At 43.7% G+C, this 17,233-nt stretch overlaps 1 long non-coding RNA gene across 1 annotated transcript in view; it reads left to right on the top strand.

Annotated features, from left to right (window-relative positions):
* The window catches only part of LOC146835274 (uncharacterized), a 47,564-nt gene that overhangs the window by 20,973 nt on the left and 9,358 nt on the right, over positions 1-17,233 (top strand). Inside the window, exon 2 of the long non-coding RNA XR_014960706.1 lies at positions 469-580. This is a non-coding gene — a long non-coding RNA (uncharacterized LOC146835274). The remainder of the gene's footprint in view (positions 1-468; positions 581-17,233) is intronic.

Here is a 17,233-nt window from a genome sequence, read left to right as displayed (position 1 = left end):
TATAGGCTGACCATCTCCCATCCCTAAAGACACCTCTGGTAAATCATCATAAATTCTACGACCTTCAGTTCCTAAATGATGAAGCAATATTGCTTGTCTTCCTAAGGGACCGTACTTATCTCCAGCAATGGCTAGCATGTAAGAGAAAAAATATTTTTCCCAGGAAGTGGTAAAAAAACTTGGAGGAGCAGACAAGCTCTGTTCAACCATTTTCACGCAAAGAAAATGACACGGTAAAACAACAAATCATTATAAAAAACTGAAACAATAAACCAAAAGAATGAACTAAAATAATTGTCTAAAATAATAAAATGCATTATTAATACTATAATGTGTCTGTAATGCACTTCGCAAGTCTATGAATGTTGTCTTTCTTCCAGCCAGTTGTTCACTTTCTATGTTTATGATCCACTTTGCAAGTCTATGGGTGTAGTCCTTCCTCTAGAAAGTTGTCCTCTTTATTTGCAGATTCAAATCTGCGATGACGTGCACTTCGAAGGTACAGGAATGCAGGAAGAAGAATGATAGTTCCAAACACTCACGGTGAAGGACGCAAGGAAACTTGTCCTCAACATGCAAGGTTGGTACAGTGTCACGCCGCGCTGAGCTCTAGGTCAAGGGACTTAGCACGTACGAGCACCACTGACCACGAGATGATGGCCACACTGACTGGAATGGCTCGCTCGCGCTGATCGAGTGTGCAGTCAGGAGATGATGGCCGCACTGGTTGGAACTGCTCGCTCTAGCTAACCGAGCTCGTGAGAACGCTTGAGATGATGGTCACACTAGTACTCAAGTACACATCAAATAAACGTTGAAAAACCGGAGCTGTCCCACACAGTTTTTAAACACAAACAAGGGGCAATGAAAGGGTGAAAATAGGGACACTTGGCAAGGAAGATGATTCTCAGCTTCTTAGTGTTGAGTTCTTGACTACTTGACAAAAAAATAATAAAGCTTCCCAGTATTGAGTTCTTGGGCATTTCAAGCTCCCAGCTTAAACTCGCAATCCCAGAACACAACAATCTCTCTCCCCACACGAAGACTTGAAGGGGAATATGGAGATTAATTCACAGTTCAATCAGTACATCATTTCTTCTGCACTGTTCAATTTCAGATACAGCACTTTTCCAGGGGTGGAGGTTATTCATTCACAGCTATTCCATCCTCGTCGCCAAAATCTGTAGTAACCATGCAGGCCAGTAAAGTAGTTTCATACATCCTTTATTCATAGTACATGTTCTTCGTGTAATAACCTCCAGCAGACTGGCAAAGTCAGCTGCTGTTCATAGAACCCCACAGTGACATCATTCTAAATACATCGTCAATGCCCAGAAGAACACGGAGCATCTCCACAGGTGTCTATTCAAAAATAAAAATACAATCTATTTTGTAAACTGGTGTTGGATTTACACTTGTTCCTTTGATAAAGCCTGACTACTCCAAGCTACAGCTACCCAGAACTTAGCTAGGGTTTTACAAACAAACCAGAGCGGATAAGATATATAATTGTGCCTTTATTCCACTATGAGGTTGCACAACCACACCATATAATAAACTACTTTCCTCACCGAGTTTCATCCCACTCAGGGACTTCCTCAGGGCTCATTCATTACTAGTAGAAGACGAAGGCTTTCAGTCAGGTACGGGCAAATCACACTGTACATCTCCTCCAACCCGTCCAGTAGTTTTTTCAGTAAAACCATTATCAGGCTCCTGATACTTCACAAGTTTTTATTTCCCATATAGTACTCACAAGCAGTGTGGACCAAAGTAGATGCTGAAGTGTGCTCACTTCCGTCACAAAAGTTCATACGTCTCCCCAACTTAGGTAATGGCCTTATGACTGCAAGTCACTGTAGTGGTGGGATAATACGGTGCCTTTAATAAAAGAGACATTGTCCAACACTCAAAAGACGCAATTCTACACCAAGGGCCTGATTTATATTGTAAGAGATAATATATATATATATATATATATATATTATCTACTGGCGGTCGCCAGTAGATAGTTATAGTTAGGACCGTGTTTCCATAGGAAATCCGCAACATTCTATTTGGAATAACTTTGGCGCCGGTTGACGAATCCTCGCGAAATCTTCAAAATAGGTGGGGCGCTCCGCTCCGCTCCTACCCTGAAAGTCTCGGGGGGATTCGTCAAGCGGGGGCTGAGAAAAAAGGGGGGTCCCAAAACGCGTTTTCCCCATGCAATTTTCCATAGGGACCTTTAGTCCAAGGTACAGCCCGAACGGCTGAACAGAATTACTTGAAATTTGGCAAAGAGGTAGTCCTCAGCTCAGGGATGTGCCTTTTGCATATATGGAGTCAATCTGTTCAGTAGTTCCTGAGAAAATCAAAAGTAAAATCATATATATATCTGGGCGGAGCCTAACCACACATCTCATCCTGAGATCTGATTGGCTGTCAGCACTTCATCCAAGAAGTGTTGGCAGCCATCTTGGGACCAATATACATGATAGCACCTCATTAAAAAGCATTGCAGTTAATAGAAGGTTTTAAGACTTTAGTTACATTATAAATCATTTGTTGATGGTACCATACTCATTTAACCCCTTCAGTGCCCATGACGAGATGGTCTCGTCATGGAGCGCGGTTGTGCTGTGCCCATGACGAGACTATCTCGTCATGAACCCCGCCCGCTAATGCAACGCCCGGCACAGGGCGGGGAAAGGGCGGGGCACTGAAGAGGTTAAGGAATTGTGGTGTGTTCTAAGGTGATTTTACCATGTGAAAAAGCCTTCTGCTGTGATATCATGAACCATGTTTTAGAGAAAACTATTTTCTCATGCTTTTCCCACAGAGGTTTGGAAGGTGATCTATAAGCTAAACTGAGAGCATATTTTCTGTAAATTCACATTATCTTTCTCAGTCATGTGAGAATGAAGTCTGACATTCTCAGTAAAACATGTACATCCAACAAGGGCAGAGACTGTCAGTTGATTCCTTTGTGTTCTACTGCAGCTTCCCAGAGTGTTCTAAAGAACAACTAGAGCGCTAACAGTCTTACTTATGACAAAAGTATGGCACACCTGAAGCCATCTTGATTGGAATAAAGTGGTAACACTTAAAACATTTAATTTGCAAAGGAACAAAATGAGGGGGTTCATTTTGCCATATAAATTATGATTAGTGCTGCAGAAAGAAAAACACATTTTGACTTCTGAAATCCTCTTTTATTTCATAAAAAAATTCTGACATGCAGACTGAAACATGCACTTTCAATACCAGCAGCAGATTTGCCTGGTGAGCAGTAGCTTTACTACAGTGATCTAATGAGCAACTAGAGTGCTAACATTCAGAATTTATGGAAAATGTGTGACACATCTGAATGCCTTCTTGATGGAATAAAAGTAAAAAACTGAAAGTATTTCCTACTGAGGAGACTGCAGTAAATGAGGAAATTAGGAAACTTCATAACAAACAAAGCTATCAAGATGGCCACCAGAGACAAAAGAGCCCAAATGTAGCCCAAATATCACCCAGATGTAGCCCAAATGTAGCCCAATGACAGAACGTCCCAGAGTGTTCTTAAGATCAACTAGAGCGCTTACTGTCTTACTTATGACAAAAGTATGGCATACCTGAAGCCATCTTGATTGGAATAAACTGGTAACACTTAAAACATTTAATTTAAAAAGGAACACAATGAGGGGGTTCATTTTGCCATAGAAATTATGATTAGTGCTGAAGAAAGAAAAATTAGGGCATATTTTGAGCGACTTCTCAAATCCTCTTCTATTTCATTAAAAAATTCTGATATGCAGACTGAAACATGCACTTCTAATTCTAGCAGCAGACTTCCGTGGTGAGCAGTAGCTTTACTACAGTGATCTAATGAGCAACTAGAGTGCTAACATTCAGAATTTATGGCAGATGTGTGACATATCTGAATACCTTCTTGATGGAATCAAAGTAAAAAACTGAAAGCATTTCCTACTGAGGAGACTGCAGTAAATGAGGAAATTAGGAAACTTCATAACAAATAAATCTCCTAAAATGGCCACCAGAGACAAAAGAGCCCAAATGTAGCCCAAATGTAGCCCAAATATCACCCAAATGTAGCCCAATGACAGAAGTGTGCAAAACACTTATTTGTTGTGTATTTGCAGTTTTATATAGTGCAGACTTGTCAGGTATTGGAGTGCTTTACATGAGCATTGGTTACATCACACAAGATCAAATTCGTTTTGGTTGTAGACATGGGGAGATTAAGTGATTTGACCAGAATCACAGAATGTTGTGCTGAAGCAGAAACTCCAACCTGGTTCCCCAGTTGCAAAGTCTGCAGGTCTGGAAGTAACACCACACCCTCTCCCCTTGGATGCAACATTTAATCAAGTGGTCAACTGGATACAAAAACTAAGATTACAAATAATTTAAAATTTCTTTGTCGCTATTTGAAAACTCAGAAAATATGTCCTCATTTTAGTTTTTTAGAGCACTAACCATAATTTTGATGCAAATAAGACCATCTCATATATGTAATTTCTAAAGGAAATGCTCTAGGCATTACAGTTTTGATTACATCAAGATGACGTCAGGCAGTCCACACTTTTGTAATAAATATAGAATGTTAGCAATCTAGTTGTTCATTGGGATACTGTTGAGAGGCAGAGGCCAGGGGCACGGACTCTGAAAATTGAAAGCAGGTAGGAGAGTGCAGAGGCAACAATTTGACCACACTAGGCTGGCAGGAAGAGCAATGGCAGCACAACAGACTATGGATGGCAGTGGAAAGGGGGGCAGGGGCTACAAACCAACAATACAGGACTGGCAAGAGAGGCTGTGGTGATGTAATAGACCATTGTGGGCAGAAGGAAGAGGCAGTGGTCATACAACCATACATGCCAACAGACCCGTTTCAGCCAGGAAATGTCCAATGTTTTTAAGCTCAAATGGGCTTTACTTGATCTGGTTCCTGTCTACAATCTTCTCTTTTTCAATGTATCTCAAAGGAGAAAATCAATACCCCAGTTTTATTTCAAAATCTCCCTCTTACCAAGTTCAAAATATTTGCAAGTATGGTACATTGGATCATGGTAGGCACGAGGAATTGGGGTAGGGACATGGACTCGGATAACAGAGGACAGGAGGGACATTGAGAGGTGCACCAAACTGACCCTACAGGGCAGGCATCAGGGTTTGCAGCAGCACAATACACCACACAGGGCATGCGGGACGGGAGTGCAGCACAACAATCCATAGAAAGCAATAGGGAGGGGACAGGACCATGCACATGGACAACAGACAACAGAGGGGAAAGAGGCAATGGTAGCTAGCTGACCATAATGGACTGACAGGAGAGAAAGCTGCAGGATAACAGACCATAAAGGGCAGGAGGGACGGATCAGGGGCATTACAATGGAACCGACAAGCCAGGAAGGAGGGAATAGGGGTCTGCACATGGAAACAGAGGGCTGGGGGCAAGGGGGAAGGACAGGAGCAGCAAGATGACCATGGAGACACACCATGGAGAGCAACAGTGAGACTGATGGCATACACACAGACCATGGAGGGAAGGTGGGAGGGGGTCAGGAGCAGCTAGCTGACCACACAGGGAAGGTGGGAGGGGCCATGGCAGCACAGACGACCATGCATGGCAAGCGGGAGGGTTAGTGGCAGCACAATGGCTATGATGGGCAAGAAGGAGGGTGCAGGGGCATGCACAAAGGACCATGGAGGATAGAAGGGAGGGTCAGGACCTGGGCACAGACAAGAGAGTTCAGGGGAAGGGGCCTCACAACAGACCGCTCGGGGAAGGCAGGAGGAGCAGTTGCAGCACAACAGACCAGGGAGGGCAGAAGGGTGTGGCAGTAAAATGGACCATGAAGGACAGGAAGAAGGGGATAGGGGCATGGCATGTGGACAGGCAGGGTGGAGGTGGCAGGGACAGGTTACAGTCATCTGACAATGCTAGGCAGGTGGGAGGGGAGTGGCAGCTCAACAGAACACTCAGAGTAGATAGGAGTGGCAGGTCCATGGAACATGGTGGTCAAAAAGGATGGAGCAGGGGCATGCACAAAGACATCAGAGGGCAGGGGGAAGGAGAATAGGGGCAGCAAGCTAAGCACAGAGGCTAAGCAGGAGGTCAATGATTGCCCATATAATTAGGCAATGGAGGGCAGGAGGAGTGGACTGGTACATCATGCTAAATGGAGGGCAGTGGCAGCACATCAGACCATGCATGGCAGGAGGGAGGAGGCTAGTCCATGGATTCAGACAACAGAGGATAGGGAGGAGGTGGATGGGGCAGCAAGCTAACTGTTCATAGAAGGTGGGTATTAGGAACTTTATTGTTTTTAAAATGTGTGTCTGTGCGAACTACTTAAAATATGAACAAGTATGCAGCATAATCTCACTTTTATTCAGGAAGAAGAGAACGTTTGGGACTGTGACTCCGGGCTCACTTGGCAGAAACATCCCCTGACCTTCCACCACCCATCGCAAAATGTAATGCCCGTGAAAAGGGTAGGTGGACGCAGTGTTATATAGAACATAGTCCTGAGAGCACGATTGAAAAAGAAAACTAGATATAGTATATGGTATAAACTATGCACCAAAAAGTGTGATATAAGATGAACCGGGGCGTGAAATATAATATGCAATACATTGTGCGCAATGACAGATTCATTGGAGAGCGCGAGATAGCACAGGCACTAGCGCTTGCTATGTGATATGCGCCTTGGAGTGTAATATGCACAGGGCAGTGTTGTGTAACCTAAGTAGTCTCTAAAGTTGTAATATAAAATATGTGCTGGGTAGTGTAACATTGCATATGCACTGTGACAAAGATATGGATCCCAGATTGTAATAAGTATGTCATAGCGCTGTGCCTTATAACATAGGCATCGAGGAAGGCACGTTAGATGGGGCAATATAACCCGTGCGAAGGCAAGTGTGGCATGACATATTCACGGGGTGGTGTTACAGTGCACATGGGCTAGAGAGTGTCATAGCATAAGCACTAGATGGTGGAATACAACACAGAGGTGTGTGGCACTCGGCAGGCAATGGTGGGTGGAACACAGCATTGGGCTCAGCCAGGAGCACGCTGTGACTCTCAAGTGAGGTTTGTCTCCTTTCCAGAGAGTAAAATAAAAAGTATTACACATCCGGCGGTGGATGTGTGTTTTATTAACCGTGAGGGGGTTTCTTGCATAGTTTGGTTGAATTTTTGTCGAATCCCCTTTGAATGGCTTGGTGTGCATGTGTATTAAATGTGCCCGTCAATAGCTACCCATGTTTGTATAAATAAACGACAAGGATGTCTACTTGGAGAGTACCCACCAGCGGGGGCGCCGGGATTAGGCACGGTAGGGTGTCAGACATGTCAGAGCTTCACTAGCGGTGTGAATACATTCTACGTGGATTCATTGTATGCATAGTCGCCTTTTAATGAATATCACGCAAATCGTCATGGTGATAGGTACATACGGTTTGTCCAGCAACACAGCCCACCTCCTAAAGAATAAAAAAAAAAAAAAAAGGCCGTGACCCGGGGGTTGGGGTCCCCGGGGCCGATTAAGGCCTTGGGAGGGCCAAATTATTTTTTTTCAACAAAAAAAAATTAGGGTGCAGGCCCTGGGGAATGGGGTCCCCAGGGCTAATAAATTAGAAAAAGAAAGGGGGCCACACAGCCCTCCTTCTTAAAAATAAATAAATAAAAGTCTGGCATCGCGCCGGAGGCCATACCACCTCCTTGCAGCACTCTGCAAACGCGCCCCCTGGCCAGTTGTAAGTTGAGGAATTAATTCCCCTTCAATACTGAGGGTCCCTGAGGGCCAACTAGCCCAACAGGTATCTCCAGTATGCGCCAGGGAGCTGCGTTGCAGACAGGTGTTCTGAGGCCACGCCACTTTTTACACCTCCATGCAACGCAGCTCTGTGGCGCTTACTGGAGGTACCTATTGGGCTAGTTTGACCCTAGGGACCCTTAGGATTCAAGGGGACTTAATCTCTCAACTCAGAACGGCCTCAGGGCGCGTTTACACAGTGGTGAAGGGAGGGGACGGGGCCTGAGGTGACGTGTGCAAACACGCCCTGTGGCGTGTTTTTAAGTTGGGGAAATAATTCCCTTTCAATCCTGAGGGACCCTGGGGTCCAACTAGCCCACCAGGTGCTTCCAGTAAGCACCACTGCTCTGCGTTGCAGAGAGGTGGTGCAGGCCGTGCCACTTTTTACACCTCTCTGCAACGCAGCTCTGTGGCGCTTACTGGAGGTACCTAGTGGTCTAGTTGGACCCTAGGGACCCTCAGGATTCAAGGGGACTTAATCTCCCAACTTAAAATGGCTACAGGGTGTGTTTACACAGTGGGGAAGGGAGGGGACGGGGCATGAGGTGACGTGTTCAAACACGCCCTGTGGTGCGTTTTAAGAGGTAGTTTTAATCCCCTGCCCTATTATATACTAGGGGCTTACAGAGGAGGTCATGCTAATCACAGGGGGACCCCAACGCATAGTGTGCCCTAGTGTATGTAGGTGTTTTCACTGTATTCTGAGTGTCTTTTAACATACCACTGGCTCTAGGACTGCTTAGGCAGACTCAGTTACCACCAGTATCCGTCTGAAAAAGTCGAGGGTACAGGATGATTTTGCAACAAGGCTTCTTTCTGCTCTTCTGTTTGTTCTTTCTGCACGTTATATTTCTTCCTGCACTTTTCTTCGTCTTTGAGGACTTCTGTTGCTTCTTTCTGCATTTCTTTTTTATCTTTCTGTGTGTTTTTCCTTCTTTCTTCACCTGTCCTATCTCTGTAGGCATAGTTAGAAATTACCATTTAAAAAACCTTTGAAATTCACTGAAAAAACCATAGGTTTCAGGCACGTTATAGCTAGGAATTAGCATTTAAAAAACCTTAGAGATTCACTGAAAAAACCATAGGTTTCAGGGACGATATAGTTAGCTGGACTTTTCACTCGTACAAAACCATAGAAATTCCCCTGTTATAGTTAGTTCAGCTAACTATAACTCGCGCGCCCGCAATGCACTGCTGATGACGTCACATATTACATCACTCATGACATGGTCAGTGACATCACTCATGACATCACTGATGACATCATCCTTGTGATAGAGTGGCAGACCTCCTCTCCCCCTAATATAACCTTTCATACACACATTCAAAAATAGAAATTAAAATTTTCAAAACAATGTACATACCAATACCAGTTACAACAACCTATTCAGTAATTGTAAGATCCACATACACATCCACTCTTTCACCAACAGTCCTATACAGTCACTCATACATGCACTCACTCTTCATATGTATTCATACACCTATACATTCTGTTACACAACGCCACTCATCCATAAAGTTACTCACACGTAGTCACTCATGCTAATAAAGAATCAAACATCCGTTTACCTGCATATTCAGTTATACACACACCACCACACTTACTTCTACAGAAACTTACTCATACTTTAGTCTTTTAAACAATCACTTATAGAAACACATACTTATTCATACAGGAACTCTTTCAATCTCTCACTCTCACATATACTCACTTATATACACCAATAGTCACATATACTAGTTTAAAACATATGTAGTTACTCATAGAGACACTATTGAGACAGTCACTCACTAACACACCCATGCATACACTCATCCACCCATACAGTCCTGCACACATGCTGTCTTCAACACAAACAGTGAGTCACTTATTCATGCACCTATGCACTACGTAATACCCCCCACCGAACCATACAGACATCAGACACTCATACTGATACTCAAAAAATCAACTAATAACCTATATAGACACTCATGTAGCTACTCACCAACCCATGCAGCCACTTATACACAAAGTGAGAGACTGATACAGATAATTACATATTTAAACATTACTCACTAAGATACACTTAATCAGTCAGTTACACAATCGATTTTTCAAAAACAAATCATCCATTTAGACATTTATATACCCATTTATTCTTCCATCGACCTTGAGATATACATATATAAAACATATATAATTTTCAGAAAAACACACATTCACTGGATGATGTCATCAGTGATGTCATTTGAGATGTCATCAGTGATGTCATGAGTGATGTCACTGACCATGTCATGAGTGATGTAATATGTGACGTCATCAGCAGTGCATTGCGGGCGCGCGAGTTATAGTTAGCTGAACTAACTATAACGGGGAATTTCTATGGTACGAGTGAAAAGTCCAGCTAACTATATCGCCCCTGAAACCTATGGTTTTTTCAGTGAATATATATATATATATATCATTGTAATAAGGCAGACAGGATGTCTGTCACATTTTTAGGCAATATCCTATCCAACAGACTCTAATTCAGGCCTTATCTCTGCAACAAGTGCTGTAGGAGGGGTAAGAACCACAGGTTTGAGAGAAATGACTGATAGCAAATTAACCCTCCAGTCTCTTTCTTTGAACGCCCGAGTGTTTCGTTTTTGTACCTCATAATCATCTACCTGTGCACCTCTTCTGTTTGTACCTCAAAAGCACATACCTCTGCACCTACTGTGATTGCACCTCATAAGCAACTACCTGTGCACCTCCTTTGTTTAAACCTCATTAGCATCTAACTGTGCATCCCCTTGGAAATCAAGGGCAAGATGGCGTCCGCAAGCTCGGACATGTGAGCTGATCGCTCCTGGGTTTCCCTGTATCTACACTGACCGGGTTCCTGCCTAGAGACGATGTTGTGGTGAATGCCATGCAATCATCGGCAGGTCGAAAGTAACATTCGTAGTGCGAGAAACCGCTTTATGGACTTGAAAATTCGGAAGAGTGGCTCCTCGGCATGTTACTTGGAATGCCTCTGGGACTGTGATTCCCTGTTCTTACGGATGTCTTTGCTCTGCTGCCTGTGTGAGGACAGAGGGGTATCAGCGCTGGAGAACGGGTGTTTTAAAAATTATTGTATAGGCACAAAACTACGGAAAGCTTACCGGTTGGAGGTCTCTCCGGAATGCTGAGCTTTGCGGCGGCTGTGATTTCGGCGGGACTGCAGCGATTGCAGAGGGGCTACTGGAGCGTTCAGCGCTGTCTCAGGTGTGGTGTTCTCGGTGCCGCAGCGCTCTACGGTGGCCGACTAGGTACACGCTACACTCCCCGGTGATACCTCCCAAGGCTGCGAGAGGGATAGCTCCCCCCCTGGCTGATTCAACTGGTGGTGGAGCGGGAGTTGGAACAGTGAATACTAGAAATTCAACAAGTATAAATCATGGCAACAGAGTTACTTAGGGGAATATAGCTTTAACCGATAAAAAAACTGCTGAAGATACCACCAGCAAGCGCACTATTCCTCAGTTGTTTTCTGGGGGAAGAGAAAGGAAAAAAACTTTTAATTCCCCTTAAGCTGAACCTGTAGAAGGAGTTATGAAGGGTCCTGATGCTGTAACTGTCCAAAACATGGGGAAAGCAGATTATGCGATCTCTTATAGTAAGGCAGTTCATACCAACCCGTTGTCATCAACACCAATGGCGGAATGCGCTGTAGGAGGGCTTAATCATAACAGTAATGGATGTAACACCCCTTATACTGAGGAAAATCCGGTTTGTTCACTAACTACTGTAAATTTTGAAAACGCAGAAAAATGGGAATCAGGTGCTAAAAAGGACTTACGAAATACCAAATCTCCCTTTAAGGATACAGACTCTGGTTACAATATTTTTTCTCTATCAGACCACTCCAGTGAAGATCTGGAGCTAGGATTAAAGATCCATGATGGACTGCAGGGGGCCGGTGGCAGCGACCTCAGCAGCGCACAGCCGGAGTATACATGAGGGTATACTTCTGACGCTAGCCCCCATACGGTACAAAAGAAATATGAGATCAAAGAGGGGCTTGCGGTGGTAGATAGCAGCAATGGTGGCAATGCTTTACAGTGGGATTACTCCTTTACAACCGAGAGTGGCACTGGTACTGAGGTGGTTAAAGGAAACGCACCGGGCTCACCTGAAGAGATCTCACTTGCCCTGATATATCAATAATGACCCATAGGGAGGAGACACAGATAGAGAGTACAAAGTTCCTGCCGTAAGCTTCAGAACTCGGTGCATCGTATAGCGGAGACCTGTACGAAATTTAAAACTAGACTCAATGAAGCCGAGACACGGATTTCCTCTCTAGAAGACGAACTGGTAACACAGAAAGCTATGACTGAGACTCTACGCTCTTTGAAAGACAACTCTCAGTGGAAACTAGCCGACTTAGAAAATCGCTCTCGTCGTAATAACCTCAGAGTCTTTCAGATTCCTGAAGGCATGGAGGGCCAAGATCCTCGCAAGTTTATTATTGAGCTATTTTCCGAGGCCTTTCCTGAACTTAAACAGTGGGACTGGCAGAGAGAGGTGCAGAGGGCACACAGATTTTCTTTCTCCATTCGTCCCGGTCCCGTTCAATCAACAGCTAGACCCAGAGCCATTCTTATTTCTCTTAATAATTTTCTTGCTCGGAAGCCGTGTACAAGCTGGCCCGCCCTGTTAGAAAGAGGGCCGGCAAAGGTCTGGAATTCTTTGTTCGGCCAAATTATTGTCACCACACTGCTGAAAACGCTGGCAGCTTCGTCAGCTTATATCACCATTTCAGGCTAAAGGGGCACAAGCCTTCTTACTCAATCCTGCGAAGCTAAAAGTCTTATTCAAAGATCATACCAGATTCTTTACATCTGAGGTCCAGGCTAAAGAGTATTTACAGTCTTTGTAATATAGCATGATTGAACTTGGAGTTAATGGCGAGATATAATCCGAATGATTGTTTGGTTTTCATGACATTTATATATTTAGAGGTTAGGTTAACATTGCCGGTATATTCTCGCTTTATGAGTATCTGTATTGCACTCTCCGAATGATGTGTTTATGTATAAAATGTATTCTAGGCATTGGTAATATGTGTCGGCTATTTAGAAGTTTTTTTTTTCTTTATTTCCCTGTTTGATGTATAATGAAGGGTTTATTAGCACATAAGGTGTTATATCAGTGGGGGCTGGGATACCCGGGTGGCGAGAGCTTGTCATCACTGGGACCATGATTCCTTTTGATGGGTTAGGGAGGGGGGCGGTGGGGGGATCCGGAGGATTGTGGGGGGTGGGGAGGAGAGGGGGGACGTGTGGGGGTAAAAAAAGAAAATTAATCCACAGTATAGTTAAGTCTATGAAGACTCAGAGATTTCAGAAGCTAATTAAGGGAAATGAACAAGGGATGGCCTACGTGTTTATTTTATGGCAAAGGTAGGCCTTAGAATGTGCTCGCTAAATGTCTGTGGGCTTAATAACTATAATTAAAGACAGAGGGTCGCTGCAGAACTCCGGGTGATTCATCCGGATTTAGTCTGTTTACAGGAGACACTTATACCTTGGGGGAAGCGCAAGGTACTATCGGAAATTGGATATGTTGTTTTAGTTTCCTCACAACAAACGACAATGAATCGTGGGGTAGCGGTGCTGGCTAAACCGGATATTCAATCTTGTGGACGCACCTTAACGGATAGTCAGGGTCGGTGGGCAATTGTGGAGTGCATCATCGGGGGTGCTAGGTTTACATTGTGTACAGTGTACAGCTCTAATTTTGATGAAACCCCTGTTCTTGAACAACTAAATCTTGAGTTAGCGTTATGGCCCACCCCACTGGTGTTATGTGGGGACTTTAACATTAACTTGGCGGGCGGGAACTACAGTTAGGTATTCAGAGTTATAGTGGTAGGAAACCCAGGGTATTTAAGGCTCTATACCATTTATTGTCAGATCATGGGTTGATAGATGTCTGGGGTACGCTTAATAAGCCGAACTCAGGACATACGTTTTATTCTCACCCACATAACAAACTTGTCCGGCTCGATTATTTTTTTATATCACCTTTATTACTCACAGATGTTCAGATACAAGTTTTCCCCAGAATTACTTCTGATCATGCTCCAGTGGTTTTAGACATTCCAGCTTTGGGTATGAATGCAGTCCCAAGGGATTTTACTTTTGATGGGAAGCTTTTGCTAGATAATGCTTTTACCGACCATATGCGAAATTGGATCAGGGATTTTTTTTAAAATAACAGTCATTCTGCGAGGCTGGCGATTGTGTGGGATACCTTTAAATCCTGCTTTAGAGGGGAAGTGTTAAGCTTCGGATTATATAAACAGAGGCAAGCTAAACTTATAGTCCAGGAACTGAACAATAAACTAAAAGCTGCCGAAGAAAATCTTGCATGTGGTATCATGCAAGGAAATAGCATTATTGAGCTCCAAACTCAGGTAGCTAGATGTAAAGCCAACATTAATCTGGTATGGAGTAAATAAATTGCTGCACAGTATCAGCTTTAAAAAAAAGAATGTTAGGAATATGGGGAGGCGACAGGGCGGTGTCTAGCTCAGAGATTGGGCTTTAAAGAGGCGGCACATAGAATAGAAAGTATGAAGAACCTGGGTGGTAGTATGGTACATGATCCCCACCAAATTCTGGAGATCCTTTGTCATTTTTATCAAGAGCTTTATACAGAGCAAGAGATAGAGCGGGATGTCAGGGATCTGTGGCTTCTTAACTTGCAATTTCAACAGTTGCGCCAGGCGGAAAGTGTTATATTGGATAGTCCGATTACGCTGGATGAATTAGAGCAGGCTATTGATAGTATGATGAGGGGTAAAGCTGCGGGTCCAGATAAGCTTTCATCCGAAGTTTATCGGACTTTCTTTCAAGAGCATAAAACGGACCTTCTGGCTGTTTTTCAGTCCGCTCATAGTGGTTTGGCTCCACAGTCGTGGGATGATGCTAACATTGTCGTATTCAAAACAGAGGACAAGCCATATGATCTCCCAGGGTCTTATCGCCCAATCTCACTCACTAACTGTGATGGAAAGATTTATGCGAAAATACTTGCTAATCGACTGGCCAGGGTTATATCCCATTGGAGTCTTTAAGACCGCATGGGTTTATCCCCGGAAGGGGAACCATGAATCATATTGCCAGAGTTATCACCTTTCTCGACATTGCTCAAGTGGAGTCTAGAGACCTAGGGATAGTGCTCCTTGATGCAGAGAAGACGTTCCACTGTGTCTCGTGGGATTTCCTTTGGGGGATCCTACATTCGATGGGGTTCGGCCAGGGGTTTATTCAATCTTTGCAGGTTTCATATCGCTCTCTGGTCGCTAGGATCTGCTCTATGGGGATGACATCAGAACCAATTTCGATCTCTAGAGGTAAACGCCAGGGGTGCCCCTGCTCCCCGCTTTTGTTTGCGCTGCACATCAAACCCTTTTTGGATATGCTGAAGAGAAGCTCCAGGATAAGACCATTTATGGTAGGGCAGGATCAGTTTTGTGTCTTTGCGTATGCGGATGACGTAGCGATAGTAACATCGGATCCCGTGATGGCTCTACCTGAAATCGAACATCTAGCAAACAAATGTGGTCATCTGTCGGGCTACAAACTTAACTCGTCAAAAACCCAGATTCTTTGTAGTAACCATATTATGGATAGTGATCCGAGAGTTATATATCTGTGTATTAAGATACTGGTGTGCTTGAAAGAGCTTGTTGATGTAAACTGGGGGGCCATTACTGGAAACATCAAACAATCTCTTGGGAGATGGGAATGTCTCCATTTGTCTTTGGTAGGTAGAGCTAATGTTCTTAAAATGAACATACTGCTGAAAGTGCTATATGTTTTCAGATCTGTACCTTTGGAGATATCTCATCCGCAATTACAACAGCTTCAACAACTCTGCTCTAGATTCCTATGGGCCCCCGGGAAACCACGGAGAGCTGCACGGTATATGACTATGTCGCATGATAATGGGGGTGGGCTGACTTTGTATTATATTATTATGCTTGTATTTTAGCATGCCTACTCCTAATATTGACTGGGGAAGGTGTTGATAACCTTGCCGAGGCTCCATCAATTTATCAGATGGTATTGGGGACTGAGGCCAAAATCTGTCTATTTAAAAAAATGGATGGCAGTTATTATAAAAGAACCCGCTTTAAAATATTGGGGGCAGTCTACAAGGTTTGGAAGTCTGTACGGAAAAAGCTTCAGATTGATGGGCTATCATTTTATACACCATTGCCTGCCGCAGGGATCCTTCCATCGATATTTCACGACCATGTAGCAGGAAGATGGAGACAGGCTGGCATTACGCAATTGGGGCATCTGATGGAGGCCGGGGGCTCCCTCTCCAATTTTTTTAACTTGGCGGAAATATATCAGTTACCCAAAAGCCAATTTTTTAAGTTTCTGCAGATAAGTGATTTCTTAAATAAACATGTAACAACGTTAAAACAACATAAGATAGCTGAAATCATTAGACGTCAAGGAAAAGTTGGGGTTCTCTATAAAGAGCTGCAAACTGTTAAAGTAGATGATCTAGAGAAACATAATCTTAAATGGGGGAATGTTTTGGGAGACCCATATGTGTCTCTAGAGAAGTCGATTGATATAGCAGGGAAAATTCTTATGGCGGCGAATTTGAAAGCACAAAATTATAAAACAATATTCAGTTTGTATCATACTCCCGCAAAGATCAAGAAATGGGGGGTGTCTATGATGGGAAATGTTTCTGATGTGGCACAGATGACGCCGACACCCTACATGTTTTCTACTCCTGTACTAAATTGATGGTGCTTATTCAGCATATTGAGAGGTTGTTATCCGAGATTGTTGGGGTAGCTATAAAAATATTGCCTTTTAATATGTTGCTTGGGATTGGGGAAGATCTACTGCTCGGGAGACCGATGTAGAAGTCTAGATATCTTGTGTATATTGCTGCGGCTGTTACACGGTGGCTACATCCGGAGGCACCATCTTTTGAAATGTGGTGCGCAAGGTTTTACAATACATTTAATATGGAATTTATTTTATATTCTGTCAAAGGACTAAGAAAGCGAAAGCTAGGCATGTACAGTTGGGGGGGGGGGGGGCCATGATTGAGCATTTGACCTGATGAAATTAATGTTTTTGGGGTCGGCTATGAATTGATGTTTTTTTCTGTTTTTTCTGGCTTTTCTTTTCTCCTTCTTTTCCCATCCTGGTATCCCGGTTTTGGATTTGTTTGTATTAGTTGGCTCGATACTGTGGATTTTTTAATAAATCAAATCAAAGCTTGTAATCTCCGCACTGACACCCGTGGTCTCTTGACTATTAGGCCGTTATCTGACTTCTGCTGATCCCGGCAGAGTGAGTGCGGACAGAGAGGGGAGTAGTGGCGCAGAAGGACGGGAAATTAGGTAAACTTGAATATAAGA

The sequence above is a fragment of the Triturus cristatus genome, chromosome 4_2 (assembly GCF_964204655.1).
Source record: "Triturus cristatus chromosome 4_2, aTriCri1.1, whole genome shotgun sequence".
NCBI lineage: Eukaryota > Metazoa > Chordata > Amphibia > Caudata > Salamandridae > Triturus > Triturus cristatus.
Note: the sequence above shows the minus strand (reverse complement) of the source record. Positions and strands in the feature narration are given on the sequence as shown.